Here is an 18484-nt window from a genome sequence, read left to right as displayed (position 1 = left end):
ACAGTGATTTTTATTTATTTTTAACTCAGACTTTCTGCCGAAGATGATGAGCACAAACGTGAGAACATTTCTTCCTCGTCGCCAGTTTTGTTGTCAAGACTAAGGAGATGATTGTTGACTACAGGAAAAGGAACACAAAGCACGCCCCCATTCTCATCGACGGGGCTGTAGTGGAGCAAATTGAGAGCTTCAAGTTCCTTGGTGTCCACATCACCAACAAACTATAATGGTCCAAACATACCAAGACAGTCATGAAGAGGGCACGACAAAGCCTATTCCCTCTCAGGAAACTAAAAATGGGTCCTGAGATCCTCAAAAGGTTCTTCCGGTTGCATCACTGCCTGGTACAGCAATTGCTCGGCCTCCGACCGCAAGGCACTTCAGAGGGTAGTGCGTATGGCCCAGTACATCACTGGGGCAAAGCTGCCTGCCATTCAGGACCTCTACACCAGGCGGTGTCAGAGGAAGGCCCTAAAAATTGGCAAAGACCCCGGCCACCCCAGTCATAGACTCTTCTCTCTACTACCGCATGGCAAGTGGTACCGGAGTGCGAAGTCTAGGACAAAAAGGCTTCTCAACAGTTTTTACTCCCAAGCCATAAGACTCCTGAACAGGTAGCCAAATGGTTACCCGGACTATTTGCATTGTGTGTGCCCTTCTTTTATGCTCCCGCTACTCTCTGTTTATCTTATATGCATAGTCACTTCAACTATACATGTACATACTACCTCAATTGGCACAACCAACCAGTGCTCCCGCACATTGGCTAACCGGGCTATCTGCATTGTGTCCCACCACCCGCCAACCCCTCTTTTTACTCTACTGCTACTCTCTGTTCATTATATATGCATAGTCACTTTAACGATACCTACATGTACATACTACCTCAATAAGCTTGACTAACTGGTGTCTGTATATTGCCTTGCTACTCTTATTTTCAAATGTCTTTTTACTGTTGTTTTATTTCTTAACTTACCTACACACACACACACACACACACACATACCTTTTTTTGCACTATTGGTTAGTGTCTGTAAGTAAGCATTTCACTGTAATACCTGTTGTATTCAGCGCACATGACAAATAAACTTTGATTTGATCGCATAGAAGAACATTCGTGAGATGCAGAAAAAATGAAAAGATGATGGAGGAGGGCTTGACGCCATCTGTCAAGCATGGTGGATGGTCTGGGGGTGCTTTGGTAGTGGTAAAGTGGGAGATTTGTACAGGGTAAAGGGGATCATGAAGATTTTGCAACGCCCTGCCATACCCTGTGAACCGCGCTTAATTGGAGCCAATTTCCTCCTACAACAGGACAATGACCCAAAGCACAGCTCCAAACTATGCAATAACTATTTAGGGAAGAAGCAGTCAGCTGGTATTCTGTCTATAATGGAGTTGCCAGCACAGTCACCGGATCTCAACCCTATTGAGAAGTGCCCATCAACCCAATCCAACTTGTGGGAGGTGCTTCAGGAAGCATGGGGTGAAATCTCTTCAGATTACCTCAACAAATTGACAACTAGAATCACAAAGGTCTGCAAGGCTGTAATTGCTGCAAATGGAGGATTCTTTGACGAAAGCAAAGTTTGGGGGACACAATTATTATTTCAATTAAAAATCATTATTTATAACCTTGTCAACGTCTTGACTATATTTCCTATTCATTTTGCAACTCATTTTATGTATGTTTTCATGGAAAACAAGGACATTTCTAATTGACCCCAAACTTTTGAACGGTAGTGTAAGTATTCAGACCCTTTACTCAGTACTTTGTTGAAGATACTTTGCCAGCGATTACAGCTTTGAGTCTTGGGTATGATGCAACAAGCCTGACACACCTGTGTTTGGGGAGTTTCTCCCATTATTTTCTGCAGATCCTCTCAAAACTGTCAGGTTGGATGGTGTGTCACTGCACAGCTATTTTCATGTCTCTCGAGAGATGTTCGATGGCTGGGCCACTCAAGGACATTCAGAGACTTGTCTTGAAGCCTCTCCTGTGTTGTCTTGCCTGTGTGCTTAGGGTCATTGTCCTGTTGGATGGTCCTGAGCGCTCTAGAACAGGTTTTCATCAAGAATCTCTTTGTACTTTGCTCCTTTCATCTTTCCTTCTATCCTGACTAGTCTCCCTGCTAATGAAAAACATCCCCACAGCATGATGCTGCCACCACCGTGCTTCACCGTAGGAATGGTATTGGCCAGGTGATGAGCGGTGCCTGGTTTCCTCCAGATGTGATGCTTGGCATTCAGGCCAAAGAGTTCAAACTAGGTTTCATCAGACCAGAGAATCTTGTTTCTCCTGTCTGAGAGTCCAACCGGGCTGTCATGTGCCTTTTACTGAGAAGTGGCTTCCATATGGTCACTCTACCATAAAGGCCTTTTTGGTGAAGTGCTGCAGATATGGTTGTGCTTCTAGAAGGTTCTCCCATCTAGGGCTGTGGCGGTCATGAAATTTAATCAGCGGGTGATTGTCAAGCAAATAACTGTCGGTCTCACGGTATTTGACCATTAATTAACATAAACACATTCAGCATCTCCTGATTTCCACACAAGCCATTTTTAAAAAATGGAATAAATCAATGTAAAATAGCCTACACCTTCACAATAAATCCATTATTTATTTTAGGCAGGTCTAAAGGAGCATGATATGAAGAAAATGACATCTATTTCAGAATAACAGAATAGCATACTCTGATACGCTGAGTTGATCCTGATGTGGCTATGCCAAATGGCTGTGGGCTACGCTAGTTAATTAAGCAGAGATGATTTGCTTATAATTCTGTGGCATTATTTTATATTGTGAAGAATACAATTGAACAAAGCTAAATATAAATATTTTCATCAAACGATTTGAGGGAGTGCGCAGTTAACAAAGAAATAGGTACTCCTATATGCTTCATTTAGAGTTATTAATGTAACTTTAGTTGTTCTACAAAAGTTGGGCTATATGTTTTGATTTTTAATACATTGTATGGCAGCATGATGACACTCTAATGATAATTTGAAAAAAGTTGCTTGAAAAGGCATGTGCAGGCTGTACACACTCCAATAGTTTCTATTCAGAATTTGACAAGCACTTGATAATGCCTCACATTTCACGGCGGCATCCCTTTTGTGACCTTAATGCACTCCAAAGTGTCTCTCACTCACTCTCCATGATTGGGTCTTTCTCACAGGCTACAAGTGAAGACAGACCCATCAGGGACGCAACTGCGCGTGTCCTTATCCAATTCCGAGGTGCATATTGAAGATATTGGATGAACTGTCCACATTTACTTTTGTTATCAGCCAATGAGATGAGTAGGCCTAACGAACAGCAAAACCACTAGCCTATGTAAATTTACTACCCCCCATAGTACAAATGTTTACCTATTCTATGCATTAAATAAATATTCCAAACAGTCAGTTTGGGACAGTTGTGGGATGCGATAGATCCCAAATTAATACAACATTGTGGCTGATGCAACAGATCAGAACATTTAGCTTAAAATGTTGATAAACTATCAGGCTATTTCTTCACATTATAAGCGCAGCAATGTGCACATGGTAGTAGGCTATAAGCGTGAATGTTCCATTAGCGGAAAACACCATTTATTAAAAGTGACCGCAAATGCAATTATATATGTAATGTTTTTATTATAAAGGTGCACTTTTATGGTGAAAATGTTCTTCCCCAAACTTGAAACTCACTCGCTGCTTATGTATGACAGTTAGGCTATACACCACTTGTAAAGCGGATTAATCTGCGACATTTTAAGAAGTTATTTGGCCACTTTTTAGTTGATACAAACTAAAGGCTACATGAGGTGTGCGACTATGATTTGAACAAGATGCAAAAAAAAGGCATTGTTTCTTACTATATATAATTCATAGGTGATAGGCTAATATTGTCACCCATCAGACCATTCTTGATTTAATATTGACTTTACATATACTAAATCTAATATGTGTGACATTTGTTTTGATTTTGAATGGATCATTATCATGCACCTGTATCAAAACAGGGGCAGTGGAAAAAAATATGTCATCTATGCACTTAAAGAGCGAATGGAGGATGCTTTTCCACGTGGTTAATTTACATGCCAACCAAGTAGGCTATACTCGTGGTGTAAATATAAGCAATGTGCTTAATATTAGGAAAGTTGAGAAATAAATATAGTAGGCCTAGCCTATAGAAAGCTGATGGGATCCTCCTCTTTTTATTAGCAGCAATCACACTTCTCCTGCAGTTGCACAGCCTATAGAAATGTTGCGCAACATTAGCTCATGGGCTCTCATGAAGTGGCTGATTAGATTTTCTAATAATTTTGCGTTGATGTCAGAGTGATTTTGAGGGACAATAGAGTGCTGAGTACCAGGCAGTTAGCAAGTTTTGTAGGCTACTAATGACCAGCAGCATCAGAACTTGGAAAAGCCTAATTACTGTGACTAAACGGTCATGTGGAATTTGACTGCCTTCATGACTCATGACCGCCTGTGTGGCAGTAATACGGTCAACAGGCCTACTCCCACCTCCACAGAGAAACTCAGGAGCTCTGTTAGAGTGACCATTGGGTTCCCCCGATTGCTCAGTTTTGCCAGGCGGCCAGCTCTCGGATGAGTCTTGGTGGTTCTGAACATTTTCCATCTAAGAATGATGGAGGCCACTGTGTTATTGTGGATTCAATGCTGCAGACATGTTTTGGTACCCTTCCCCAGATCGGTGCCTTGACACAATCCTCTATGGACAATTCCTTTGACCTCATGGCTTGGTTTTTGCTCTGACATGCACTGTGGGACCTTTTATATAGACAGGTGTGTGCCTTTCCAAATCATGTCCAATCAATTGAATTTACCACAGGTGGACTCGATTCAAGTTGTAGAAAAATCTCAAGGATGATCAATGGAAACAGGATGCACCTGAGCTGAATTTCGAGTCTCATAGCAAAAAGTCTCAAAACTTATGTAAATCAGGTATTTCTAAAAAATATTTTACTTAATCCATTTTAGAATAAGGTTGTAAAGTAACAAAATGTGGAAAAAGTGAAGTCGTCTGAATACTTTCTGAATGCACTATATGAGGTGGCATAATTTTACATGAATTTTCACTTCAGAATTTTGTCCCATTATACAAGGAATCTGATTGTCTGAACACCCCTTTTTATTTGAGTAAAGTTGCGCTGGCACTATATTTTATGTTATTGCCGAGGTGTAGGCTGTGAGATATGTCAGAACGTGACATTGTGTGGACCTGAGCTGAGCTCTAAAGTAGGGATAAAGTGATGTGATGGACAGAAGATTGGCTGAGAATTAAAAAAGAAGATGAGCCCTCTCCGAGCACTACAGGACAGCTGACAGGCAGCCTGTAAAGCTCTCTCCTCAGGTTCACATGGAGTGAGCCCTCTCTGGAAGGCCACAGGTGAGCTTGACTGATAACTATGGAGGTCATCCTTCCCATACTATGACTTGTGGGTGTGAGACCAAGCTAGCTAGAAAAATAGTTGTAAACCATTTCAATTGATGTGCTTTGGCAAATAGTTTCCCCTATCTCGGGGAATATTTAACTGTGCATATTTGCAGTAAATCTGAATATTGCTCAATTTAAAAGAGTTAACTCACAAGACTACCATCTGTAGGAACATCAAAGTCACCCATTAGAAAATAATAATATCAAGCAACGTGAGAAGATAGGAATATTAAAATAATGTGCCTTACTGGCAAGTACATGTGCTCATTATTGCATATGAAAAGTTTGGAACGTGTTAAAGCTGCCTGTGAAGAAAATCTTTGATTGTGTGATGGAGAAAAATAATTGGGTAAAGGCTTTGGAAATCTCAGTCTGTAGAGAGACAGATATTTTGATTTCAGTTTCTAGTGGGACACATACGAAAGAGGTATGACATTTAAATAAACACACAGTATGTCATTCTATTTGGATCAAGATGTTTCAGACAGGAACATGATATAGCTATGATTTGTATTTCACGTTTGTTTACACTATACACATCATTTACTCTGAAGGTGCACTTCTTTCTCTCACACAAACACATCATTCAAATATCTATCCAAAGTCATTCAACTTGAGCAAAATCAACCTGTTTTGTGTTCTCCCAGGAGAATGAATTACAATAGAGATCTATTCCAGTGACAGTATTCTCTCACAAAACATGACATTCCACAGTCTCAGGGATTTTTTATTTTATTGGACAGAATCAAACAATGTCAATGTCTCTGATGAGATCAAAAGTAGAGCAGGGAGGGTATGAGCCAAGTGGATCATAGTGCCGTCCTATTTTATTGACTTCTACCATGTTCTTTGTCACCCGTCCTGTCAACCATCCTGCCAGAGCAGCAGCATAGCCATCTTCAGCTAATCAGCAAAAGTAGACAGAAGTCAAATTGCAGCTAAATTTTGGTGCTATTTTACAACAGCTCCTCGTGTTGTTTGGGTCAAGAATAAAAATGTTAAAGATTGCACACACATTGAAGAGGGATGATCCTGACTTTTGAGCTAATCAAACCTTTGTCGAATGTATTATTTTAAACTGGATGATTCGAGCCCTGAATGGTGATTGGCTGACAGCATTTGTATATCAGACCGTATACCACGGGTATGACAAACAATTTATTTTAACTGCTATAATTATGTTGGAAACCAGTTGATAATAGCAATAAGGCACCTCAGGGGTTTATGGTATATGGCCAATATATCACGGCTAAGGGCTGTATCCAGTATCCGGGCAGCCGCGTTGCGTCGTGCATAAGAACAGCCCTTAGCCATGGTATATTGGCCATATACCACACCCTCTCAGGCCTTATTGCTTAAAAATGTGTACAACACATTTAGGCACACTTTCCTGATATCGAGTTGCACCCCATTTTACCCTCAGAACAGAAATACAAGGTGTTGAAAGCATTCCACAGGGATGCTGGTCCATGTTGACACCAAATCTTGAGTCAATTTGGCTGGATGTCCTTTGGGTGGTGGGCCATTCTTGACACATATGGGAAACAGTTGAGTGTAAAAAACTCAGCACTCAAACTGGGTGTGCCTGGCACCTACCCCGTTCAAAGGCACTTACATATTTAGTCTTGTCCATACATCATCTGAATGGCACACATACACAATCCATGTCTCAATTGTCTCAAGGCTTTAAAATCTTTATTTAACCTGTCTCTTCCTCTTCATCTACATGATTGAAGTGGATTTAACAAGTGACATCAATAAGGGATCATAGCTTTGATTCACCTGGTCAGTCTATGTGATGGAAAGAGCAGGTGTTCCTAATGTTTTGGCAGTTGGTGCAGCAGCTACACATACACTACTTGACCAAAATTATGTGGACACCTGCTCGTCGAACATCTAATTTCAAAATAATGGGCATTAAAATGGAGTTGGTCCCCCCTTTGCTGCTATAATAGCCTCCACTCTTCTGGGAAGGCTTTCCAGCAGATGTTGGAACATTGCTGCGGGGACTTGCTTCCATTATGCCATAAGAGCGTTAGTGAGGTCGGGCATTGACGTTGGGCGATTAGGCCTGGCACGCAGTTGGCGTTCCAATTCATCCCAAATGTGTTCGATGAGGTTGAGATCAGGTCTCCGTGAAGGCCAATCAAGTTCTTCCACACCGATCTCAACAAGCCATTTCTGTATAGACCTCACTTTGTGCATGGGGTCATTGTCATGCTGAAAAAGTAAAGGGCTTTCGCCAAGCTGTTGCCACAAAGTTGGAAGCACAGAATCGTCATTGTATGCTGTAGAATTAAGATTTCCCTTCACTGGAACTAAGGGGCCTAGCCCGAGCCATGAAAAACAGTCCCAGACCATTATTTTCCATCAATCTTTACAGTTGGCACTATGCATTCGGGCAGTTACCGTTCTCCTGGCAACTGCCAAACCCAGACTGGTCCATCAGACTGCCATGGTGAACTGTGATTAATCACTCCAGAGAACGCGTTTCCACTGCTCCAGACTCCAATGGCGGCGAGCTTTACACCACTCCAGCTGACGCTTGGCATTGTGCATGGTGATCTTAGGCTTGTGTGGGGCTGCTCAGCCATGGAAATCCATTTCATGAAGCTCCCGACAAACAGTTCTTGTGCTGACATTGCTTCCTGGGGCAGTGTGGAACTTGGTAGTGAGTGTTGCAACAGAGGACAGACAATTTTTACACCCTTCAGCACTCTGTTGTCTCGTTCTGTGAGCTTGTGTGGCCTACCACTTCGCGGCTGAGCCAGTGTTGCTCCTAGAAGTTTTCACTTCACAATAACAGCACTTACAGTTGACTGGTGCAGCTCTAAGCAGGGTAGAAATTTGACAAACTTACTTGTTGGAATGGTGGCATCCTATGACGGTGCCACGTTGAAAGGCACTGAGCTCTTCAGTAAGGCCTTTTCACTGCCAATGTTTGTCTATGGAGATTACATGTCTGTGTGCTCGATTTTATACACCTGTCAGCAAAGGGTGTGGCTGAAATAGCCGAATCCACTAATTTGAACGGGTGTCCACATACTTTTGTATATATAGTGTAGCGCTCCACTTCTCTTTTGTCATTTAAAGGCAATTTTCTCTCCTTCAATTGAGCTTCAGTCCATCACCATTTGAGCAATCTGCAAGAACAATATAGTCTCCTTATCTGTTCTCCACTGTCAAACATCCTCTTGTATTTCAGTCCATTAAGGTATGTATGCCATTAACCCTGGGCGGTCCCACACTGCCATGCCTATCAGGAGTATCCTCTCGTCTCTCCTATAAATTATTGATTAGGAACTCTGAGGCTATCATGTCCAGCCATTTGAAGTAACCCATTGTTTACCTTCCTTTTGTCTACGTTAATACCATTTAAAGTGCTAGTACCGTAGTGGAGCAGAAGAATCAATGTAACCAGTATCAGTGCTCAAAAGAGGCCAATATTTGACAGGTGAAAATTAGAAATTGTTCATAAACAGAGAGTTGGAGAGTTCAGTACATGTGTTAGATTCCTTATTCAACCATTTCACTTTTCAATAAATGCGTTATTTGTCAAATATGTCGCGTTCTTTCGAAAGAGCCGCTATGTATCTGTAGAATGGCCATACTGTATGTATCTGTAGGTGGGACAGTAACAGTCCATGGGCCAGTATGTTTTGCTATGATAACCACGTATCTGAGAGAACTAAATGTGGTAGCTGAAATCACTGCATTATATGTTATGACCCCTATGCGGTTATTTGGCCCAACAGGATTGAGGGTATGACATGTTTTCTGATTATCAGGGCTCCTGAGTGGTCTAAGGCACTGCATCTCACTGCAAGAGGCATCGCTACAGTCCATGTTTCGATTCTAGGCTGCATCAAATCTGTCCGTGATGGGGAGTCCCATAGTGCGGCGCACAATTGGCCCAGCGTCTAAGATAGTTGTTCTTAACTGACTTGCCTAATTAAATCAAGGAGCAATCTTCTGAAACTTTGGTAATGATATCTCTATAGGCCCACCTTAGTGGGTCAAAGGTCCTACATGTATGCATTTTGGGGTACATCGAGACAGAATGGACAGTATTGAGACGCACTCTATTATCACATGGTACCCTAGATCAGTTTCCCAAACTCGGTCCTGGAGGCTAGGGGAAAAAACAAAACGTGCACCAAGGGTGGCTGCGGGACCGAGTTTGGGAGACTCGGTTTTAGACTAGCCTCCTCTGTATTGTCAGCACTGGAAATATGGATTTAGTTTCATAACCAAGCAATGACAGCAAATACAGAATGGTTTAGGCAAATGATGTATTGCTTGATCTATTGTCATACAGTAGCTAAAATCTGTATGAATCTGTGTACATATTGATATTGTTTATATGAACTACTTCACTTAACACTAAGTTCCCTGGAAGGCATGTGATTCTTAAGTAACCAGGCATTAAATAACTCCTGATCTGAGCCCACTTGCCTCACTCTTTTGAAGAGTAGCCAGGTGCTCCCAGGAGATAATGTTTGACATCATCAAGGACTTAAAGACCTCTTATGCATTTTTGTTACAATGACACGGTTACTTTAATCAGCCTCGCATGATTTTGTCACAGCCACAGAATTATTTAGCTGACAGAGTTTGTCATTAAGGGCCTCAGCAGTTTTGCTTAGGTCTGAGGGAATGAGACTGTTTGGTTCATGATAGAGCATCTCTACTGTCTATGGCCCTCCTATAGATACACCGCTATTCTAGTCCATGGGCCAGTGGAAAACATGTGTCCACTTTTGGGGTGGCACAGGTTTGATGCTATTCAATTGTACACCACAAGCCCCTGATCAAATTGATATATGATAACTTCTCCAAAAAAGTACCTTAATGCGTTTTTCACACCTACAGCATCTTGTTGTATTGGGAGTCTATGCAATAGAACGGGAGTCTATGCAAAGGAACGTTGAGACAAGTTGGAATGTTCACATGCTCATTGAAAATGATTATCGAAAATGATTGGAACATTTTTATCGAGTAGATCTCATCATAAAAACCATGGGATTTGGTACATTTTTGCCATCAGATCTAATGATTCAGACGGACTCATCATCGAAAATGTGGAATTAGCATGTGTTGTTTAATCCCCCCAAAAAACTATTATTGTGCTCATACATATCAAAATAAGAAGGGTGATTAGTAAATATGAACATCAGCAGGGAGATTACTATTCAGTGATACATTGCTCCTTTAATAAGATGGTTTGCTCTGTAAATTAGTGCTCATAATTGCTGCCTAATTGGTTTGTTAAAATGAAAAATCGACACCAGTCTATCATTGGCGCTAGAGCATGAACTCCCTAGTACACAACTAACATTCATATCCCTAACGCATTCATTCATTCATATCCCTAATGGCAAACTTGAAAACATGCCAATCAGAGATGTACAGTATGATGTGATTTAACTATCCATTTTCCCGTTAGGTTTATTCCCCAGGGATTCATGTTCTACAACTCTACAACTTGTAATGTCAAGCTTTACAATTTGTAATGTAAATATATGTTGAATCTATTGTTGATGTAGCTGGCCTACTATGAAACGTAATGAAGCAGATACTTGCGAGGGGGATGTATCGATGTATCAATATCCAATCAAGGATTACTGTCATTACAGAAAATGTTCAATGTATCTTTCTCTGAGGTCCTACAGTATATTGAACAATATTAATACACCATAATACTTCAGTTATATTTAATTTAATTGACTGTGTGCACGTCAGCCTCCATAGTTAAAGCATAGCTGAGATTGAGTCAGGAAACCTTGGCCCAAAAATTACAATGAAAACAAAACCTCACTCAAGCTGTAGGGATTTTCTTTTTTTGTAACGTGAGGAAACTATTTCAAAATGTCGGAGAGGTCCTACAAATATAAATTGATCTATTAAATGGAAAAAGAATGCTGGAAATGCTGACAATTGCCTAATACGTTTGTTGATGATTAAGCTTGTTTGTTAGAGAATTTGTTTTTATAAACCATTATAAACTAGGTGGTTCGAGCACTGAATGCTGATTGGCTGACAGTCGTATACCACGGGTATTTTCCTGCATTAATTACGTTGGTAACCAGTTTATAAAAGCAATAAGGTACCTCAGCAGTTTGTGGTATATACCCAATATACCACGGCTAAGGGCAGTATCCATGCACTCCACGTTGTGCTTAAGAACAGCCCTTAGCCGTAGTATGTTGGCCATGTACCACACCTCCTCAGGCCTTTATGCAAGGGTGGGTCTAATCCTGACATGGATGCTGATTGGCTAAAACCACATTCCAACCAGTGTCTATTCCATAAATTACCACCGGCTAAGGCTATGACGTTGAAATGTCTATTTAGTCACTGGGGGATCCACTGTCTCATTAGCCCAACCCAGCAATTTCTAAACTTAATCTACACTGTAAAAAAAGCATCTACAGTAGACATTATCTTTCATTTCTACAACTCTACACTATCATTTGCGCCACTAGCGTTTGGTTTACAAATCATGACTCATTTTTATGGATATATACAAAAAAATATCAATAGAAAACCAAGTAAAATGAAATTAAATGTAGCTAGTTTGGTTTCTTTCCAGTTTCAGTTTGAAGTAATTTTTGTAGCTGTGTAGTTGGATATCTCCTTTGAACAGAACAGTATCCTGATGAGACAGCACATTTTCTATGCCAGGCGGAATCGTGCATCAAATAAATATCACTAGAACACGGCTTAAACAAACATAAATACAGCTACAGTACTTTGCTTTTATTCTGGGTGCAGTGTTTGGCGTGACTGTGTTCACTGTAGCATGGCAATGGAACATTTAGAACGAATGACTGAGTCACATCCATAGGTATAGAAAAAAATACTTCATGACTGGGCTGCCTCTGGCAACCTAACCGATAGAATTAACGACCAGCCTGCTTGGTAGCAAACCAAGATTTATGTTGGGACTATATCTCGTGAAAGGATCCCTTAACAAAAAAGACATGCTCGAAATCCTTCGTCCAAAATAACACTGTTTTTTTTACTACTGTAATTTTGCAGTAAACTGCAGTTCTTCTGCAATTGCTGCATCCAAAATACCACAGTTGAGTTACTGCACTTTTACTGCTGTCACACCCTAATCTGTTTCACCTGTCTTGTGATTGTCTCCACCCCCTCCAGGTATCGCTTATTATCCCCGGTGTATATATCCCTGTGTTTCCTGTCTCTCTGTGCCAGTTTGTCTTGTATGTTTTTCAAGTCAACCCCCGGTTTTCCCGTACTCCTGCTTCTATTCTCTTTTGCTAGTCCTTCCGGTTTTTTGACCATTGCCTGTTTTCTGGACTCTGTACACGCCTGCCTGACCATTCTGCCTGCCCTGACCTCGAGCCTGCCTGCCACTCTGTACTTCCTGGACTCTGAACTGGTTTTGACCTTTTGCCTGTCCACAACCATTCTCTTGCCAACCCCTTTTGAATTGTTTAATAAATATCAAGACAAACCATCTGACTCCCGTGTATGCATCTGGGTCTCGCCATGTGCCCTTATAACTGCAGTTACAAAACTGCAATCCTTTTTTCTGAGGGATGAAATAGGAGGAATAAATGAATCAATATAATGTTTTAATTGAATATGTCAATCATTATTTCAATGTTTTGGTTACCTGTTGTATGAAAGTGCCGTCAAAGCTGGTGTTCGGATGATATATTGACTTCTGCAGCCCTAGGCGAGACCAAGGAATGCCTCGCCCTGTAAAACTAGAATAGTCCCAGTGAGCAAAATGTTAGGTTCAATTTAAGTTCTGAATGCGGTTGAAAATACGGATTTTTCGGACATTGAAATCAAGTACATTCTTGCTCCTGAATGAAAGTTGAAAGACGTAATATATAGATGTCTATGTTTGGGCCAACTCAAGCCTGATCAAGACCAGATCAGATCTGAACCAAACATAGACGTCTATGATTAGTTCAGATTTGGTCCAGTCCAAAAAAAGGCGTTAGCATCAGTCCGTGCATACTGAGGTATAGCCTATAGTGTCACTTGAAATATCATTTTAGGAATGCCCATCTACAGTTGAAGTCTGAAGTTTACATACAGTTACGTTGGAGTCATTAAACTCATTTTTCAAACACTCCACAAATTTCTTGTTAACAAACTATAGTTCTGGCAGGTCGGTTAGGACATCTACTTTGTGCATGACACAAGTCATTTTACCAACAATTGTTTACAGACAGATTATTTCACTTATAATTCACTGTATCACAATTCCAGTGGGTCAGAAGTTTACATACACTAGGTTAACTGTGCCTTTAAAAAGCTTGGAAATTCCAGGAAATGATGTCATGGCATTAGAAGCTTCTGATAGGCTAATTGGCATCATTTGAGTAAATTGGAGGTTTACCTGTGGATGAATTTCAAAGCCTACCTTCAAACTCAGTGCCTCTTTGCTGACATCATGGAAAAATCTAAGATATCAGCCAAGACATCAGAAGAAAAATTGTAGACCTCCACAGGTCTGGTTCATCCTTGGGTGCAATTTCCAAACGCCTCCTAGAGATGAACGTACTTTGATGCAAAAAGTGCAAATCAATCCCAGAACAACAGCAAAGGACCTTGTAAAGTTGCTGGAGGAAACAGGTACCAAAGTATCTATATCCACAGTAAAACGAGTCCGATATCCACATAACCTGAAAGGCCGCTCAGCGACGAAGTGCACCAAAACCGCCATAATAAAGCCAGACTACGGTTTGCATCTGCACATCTGCACATGGAGACAAAGATCGTACTTTTTGGAGAAATATTCTCTGGTCTGATGAAACAAAAATAGAACTGTTTGGCCATAATGACCATCGTTATGTTTGGAGGAAAAAGGGGGAGGCTTGCAAGCCGAAGAACACTATCCCAACCGTGAAGCACGGGGGTGGCAGCGTCATGTGGTGGGGGTGCTTTGCTGCAGGAGGGACTGGTGCACTTCACAAAATAGATGGCATCATGAAGTAGGAAAATTATGTGGATATATTGAAGCAACATCTCAAGATATCAGTCAGGAGGTTAAGCTTGGTCACAAATGGGTCTTCCAAATGGACAATGACCCCAAGCATACTTCCAAAGTTGTGGCCAAATGTTCAAAGGACAACAAAGTCAAGGTATTGGAGTGGCCACCACAAAGCCCTGACCTCGATCCTATAGAAAATGTGTGGGCAGAACTGAAAAAGCACGTGCAAGCTAGGAGGCCTACAAACCTGACTCTGTCTGGCTCTGTCTGGAGGAATGGGCCAAAATTCACCCAACTTATTGTGGGAAGCTTGTGGAAGGCTACCTGAAACCTTTGACCCAAGTTAAACCATTTAAAGGCAATGCTACCAAGTACTAATTGAGTGTATGTAACCTTCTGACCCACTGGGAATGTGATGAAAGAAATAAAAGCTGTAATAAATAATTCTCTCTACTATTATTCAGACATTTCACATTATTTAAATAAAGTGGTGATTCTACCTGACCTAAAACAGAGAATTTTTACGAGGAATGTATTTGGCTAAGGTGTATGTAAACTTCCGACTTCAACTGTATGTGGTAAGGCTACCGTTTGTAAAACACCAAAAGAAGACAGTCGGTCCGGACAGGACTAAAATTCCAAAAGATGTCTGGGGTATAGCCTTTTTAAAACAGGCCATAGCATTGTCTGTATTAGTTCTTATTCCTGTGACTAATGAATTAGGCTTTTACATTTCTGAATATCAGCTACCTGACTTTATCAGGAGGAGTTATCCCGAGCCTATTTGCAATGTGTTTACACAAAGGGAAATGCAGAAGTATTACATTTTTTCGCTATAATCAGCTCAATAACAATTGATGAACACAAACGTGAAACCATTGATCATGACAATTTTGCTCAAGGGATGAACCTTCTGGGCAGCAGTTGTGAGTAGCCTGATTCTCCATACCATAATGTCCATTTTATTTTGACCTGTCATGTTTTTAAGATATGTTGCTTGTTAACATGTCAGCACATTATTTGATTAGGTGCCATTTACAGCGGCGTGTATTCATGGAGGCCAAGGGAAGCCATGCTTCCCACTAAAATTGACCAATATATATATATATTTTTAAATAAAACTTATTTAGTCTCTGTGTTTCATAAATGTCCTTCAATTCAAAGGAGGCTGAATGTATCTTACACAACAAAGCATTAGAACGAATGAAACAGCGCCCCTCTTTCTCTCTATGTGTAGCCCATCTATTTGATGCTGTCTAGTCAAAAATAGTATGACACTGTCGTCGCCCATAGCATTGAATGCAAGGGACCAGCGAGCATTTGGCCTTCGTTGATAAAAAATATATAATAATAGCCAATCAGCATTGAACTAAACTGAGTGAGCTCAACTGTGAATGGTCCTGGTGCACATTTTTTTTTTATAGGGAAGCCAGTTTGGATTTGGCTTCACACCAATCACGTTTGAAGCTAAATGTAATTGACAGAAAAAAAAGTGTGGCATCTTGCTCTGTTGTTGTCCTCCAGTGGCTAGCTAGCTATACTGAACAAAAATATAAATGCAACAATTTCAACGATTTTACTGAGATACAGTTCAAAGGACCAAGAGTATGTGGACACCTGCTCGTTGAACATCTCATTCCAAAATCATGAGCATTAACAGTGGTGTAAAGTACTTAAGTAAAAATGCTTTAAAGAACTACTTAAGTAATTTTGGGGGTATCTGTAATTTATTTTACCATTTATATTTTTTACAACTTTTAATTTTACTTCTCTACATTCCTAAAGAAAAGTATGTACTTTTTACTCCATAGATTTTCCCTGACACCCAAAGTACTCCTGACATTTTGATTGCTTAGCAGGACAGGAAATTTGTCAAATTCACACACTAATCAAGAGCAATTGCATTTACTTTTGATACTTAAGCATATTTAAAACCAAATACTTTCAGACTTTTACTCAAGTAGTATTTTACTGGGTGACTTTCACATTTACTTGAGTCATTTTCTGTGAAGGTATCTTTACTTTTAAGTATGACAGTTGTGTACTTTTTCCACCATTGAGCATTACTACAGAGTAGATACCCCCCCCTTTGCTTCTATAACACCCTCCACCAGTCTGGGAAGTCGGCGTTGGCGTTCAAATTAATCCCAAAGGTGTTCGATGAGGTTGAGGTCAGGGCTCTGTGTGGGCCAGTCATGTTCTTCCACACCAATCTCGACAAACCATTTCTGTATGGACCTCGCTTTGTGCACGGATACCGTCATTGTCATCCTGAAACAGTAAAGGGCCTTCCACAAACTGTTGCCACAAAGTTGGAAGCACAAAATCGTCTAGAATGTCATTGTATGCTGTAGAATTAGTATTTCCGATCACTGGAACAAAGGGGCATAGCCCGAACCACGAAAAACAGCCCCAGACCATTATTCCTCCACCACCAAACTGTACAGTTGGCACTATGCATTGGGGCAGAGTGAGTCATCACTCCAGAGAACACGTTTCCACTGCTGCAGACTCCAATGGAGGTGAGCTTTACATCCCTCCAGCCGATGCTTGGCATTGCGCATGGTGATCTTAGGCTTGTGTGTGGCTGCTTGTCCATGGAAACCCATTTCATGAAGCTCCCGACGAACAGTTCTTGTGCTGACATTGCTTCCAGGGGCAGTTTGGAACTCTGTAGTGAGCGTTGCAACCGAGGACAGATGATTTTTATGCACTACGCGCTTCAGCACTCGGAAGTCCCGTTCTGTGAGCTTGTGTGGCCTACCACTTCATGGCTGAGCCGTTGTTGCTCCTAGATGTTTCCACCTCACAGTACTAGCAGGGCAGAAATTTGACCAACTTACTTATTGGAAAGGTGGCATCCTATGACGGTGACACGTTGAAAGTCACTGAGCTCTTCAGTAAGGTCATTCTACTGCCAATGTTTGTCTATGGAGATTGCATGGCTGTGTGCTCGATCTTATACACCTGTCAGCAACGAGTGTGGCTGAAATAGCTGAATCCACTAATTTGAAGGCGTGTCCACATACTTTTGTATACATAGTGTTCTTCCACATACACACATACACACACGCACACACATACACACACACATTCACAGAAATCAGTAACATGGACAGCCACATCATAATTACGTTGATTGGACTAAATAGTTTTTGGTATCTTTTAGTTGTCACTGTATTAGACTCAGCATAGGTGATTAGATGATGTTGAAGTTGAAATGGTGCCGGAATAGTGGAGGCAGAGCCTGTTTTCTTTACGACTTCCGGTAACTCTCCGTGGCTCTAAATCAATAGGCCTAGTTGTTAAGCAGTCGGAAATTTCAGAAACATTAACTTGTTTGACAATGCTGTAGGTCATGTAGTTGTTTGTGACATGCAATATGTTTTGTGGACTTCGCTGGACAGATGTTGTTCTTTGGTTTTGCGCTGAAACAAAAGGTGTGGTTAAATTGATTCTGCCCACTGTGTCTTCTTCATGTCCCGGCCTTAGGTGTATATCTGACATTGTCAAGGCACATGAACTAACAGGTTATAGAGCAAACAACGCAATTATCACAACACATGAGCCTATATGGCTTTTCTTTCCTGGCTTGGCTTCCCCAGTGATTTTAATCACGCACCGCTACTGGCCATTTAGGTTAAGCTATTTGATCGGAGAAACCTGAATGATTTCAAAAGTTTCCGTCTCATTACGTTGTTATACATTTTATCTCCAGCCTGTAGGCTACAGAAAAGGCCACTTAGGCCTACTCTTTCTACCATAAGATTTATGTTATATTATTATTATTTTGACGGAACGTTGGTGGAGCGCCACAGCGATGCGTCTCTCCAACAGCACCCTGGAGAGGCGCGCTGGGAATGGACAAGATAAATATTTTGCGGTCCTGCCTTTGACGAAGTGGGCACTTCTTTTCACAGGGCGGCATCAGTGCTCAGCTAAAAATACCATGTGACACCGGTTGAGAGAAACTGTCATTGTTTTGGGGCAGAATTATGTGAGGTTTTATGTGTTTTTGGAAGTACGCATTGGTCAGTTTAGCTCAGAAAATGCCGTACTCGTTA

The sequence above is a fragment of the Oncorhynchus tshawytscha genome, linkage group LG07 (assembly GCF_018296145.1).
Source record: "Oncorhynchus tshawytscha isolate Ot180627B linkage group LG07, Otsh_v2.0, whole genome shotgun sequence".
NCBI classification, from domain to species: domain Eukaryota; kingdom Metazoa; phylum Chordata; class Actinopteri; order Salmoniformes; family Salmonidae; genus Oncorhynchus; species Oncorhynchus tshawytscha.
This window is presented reverse-complemented; position numbering follows the sequence as displayed.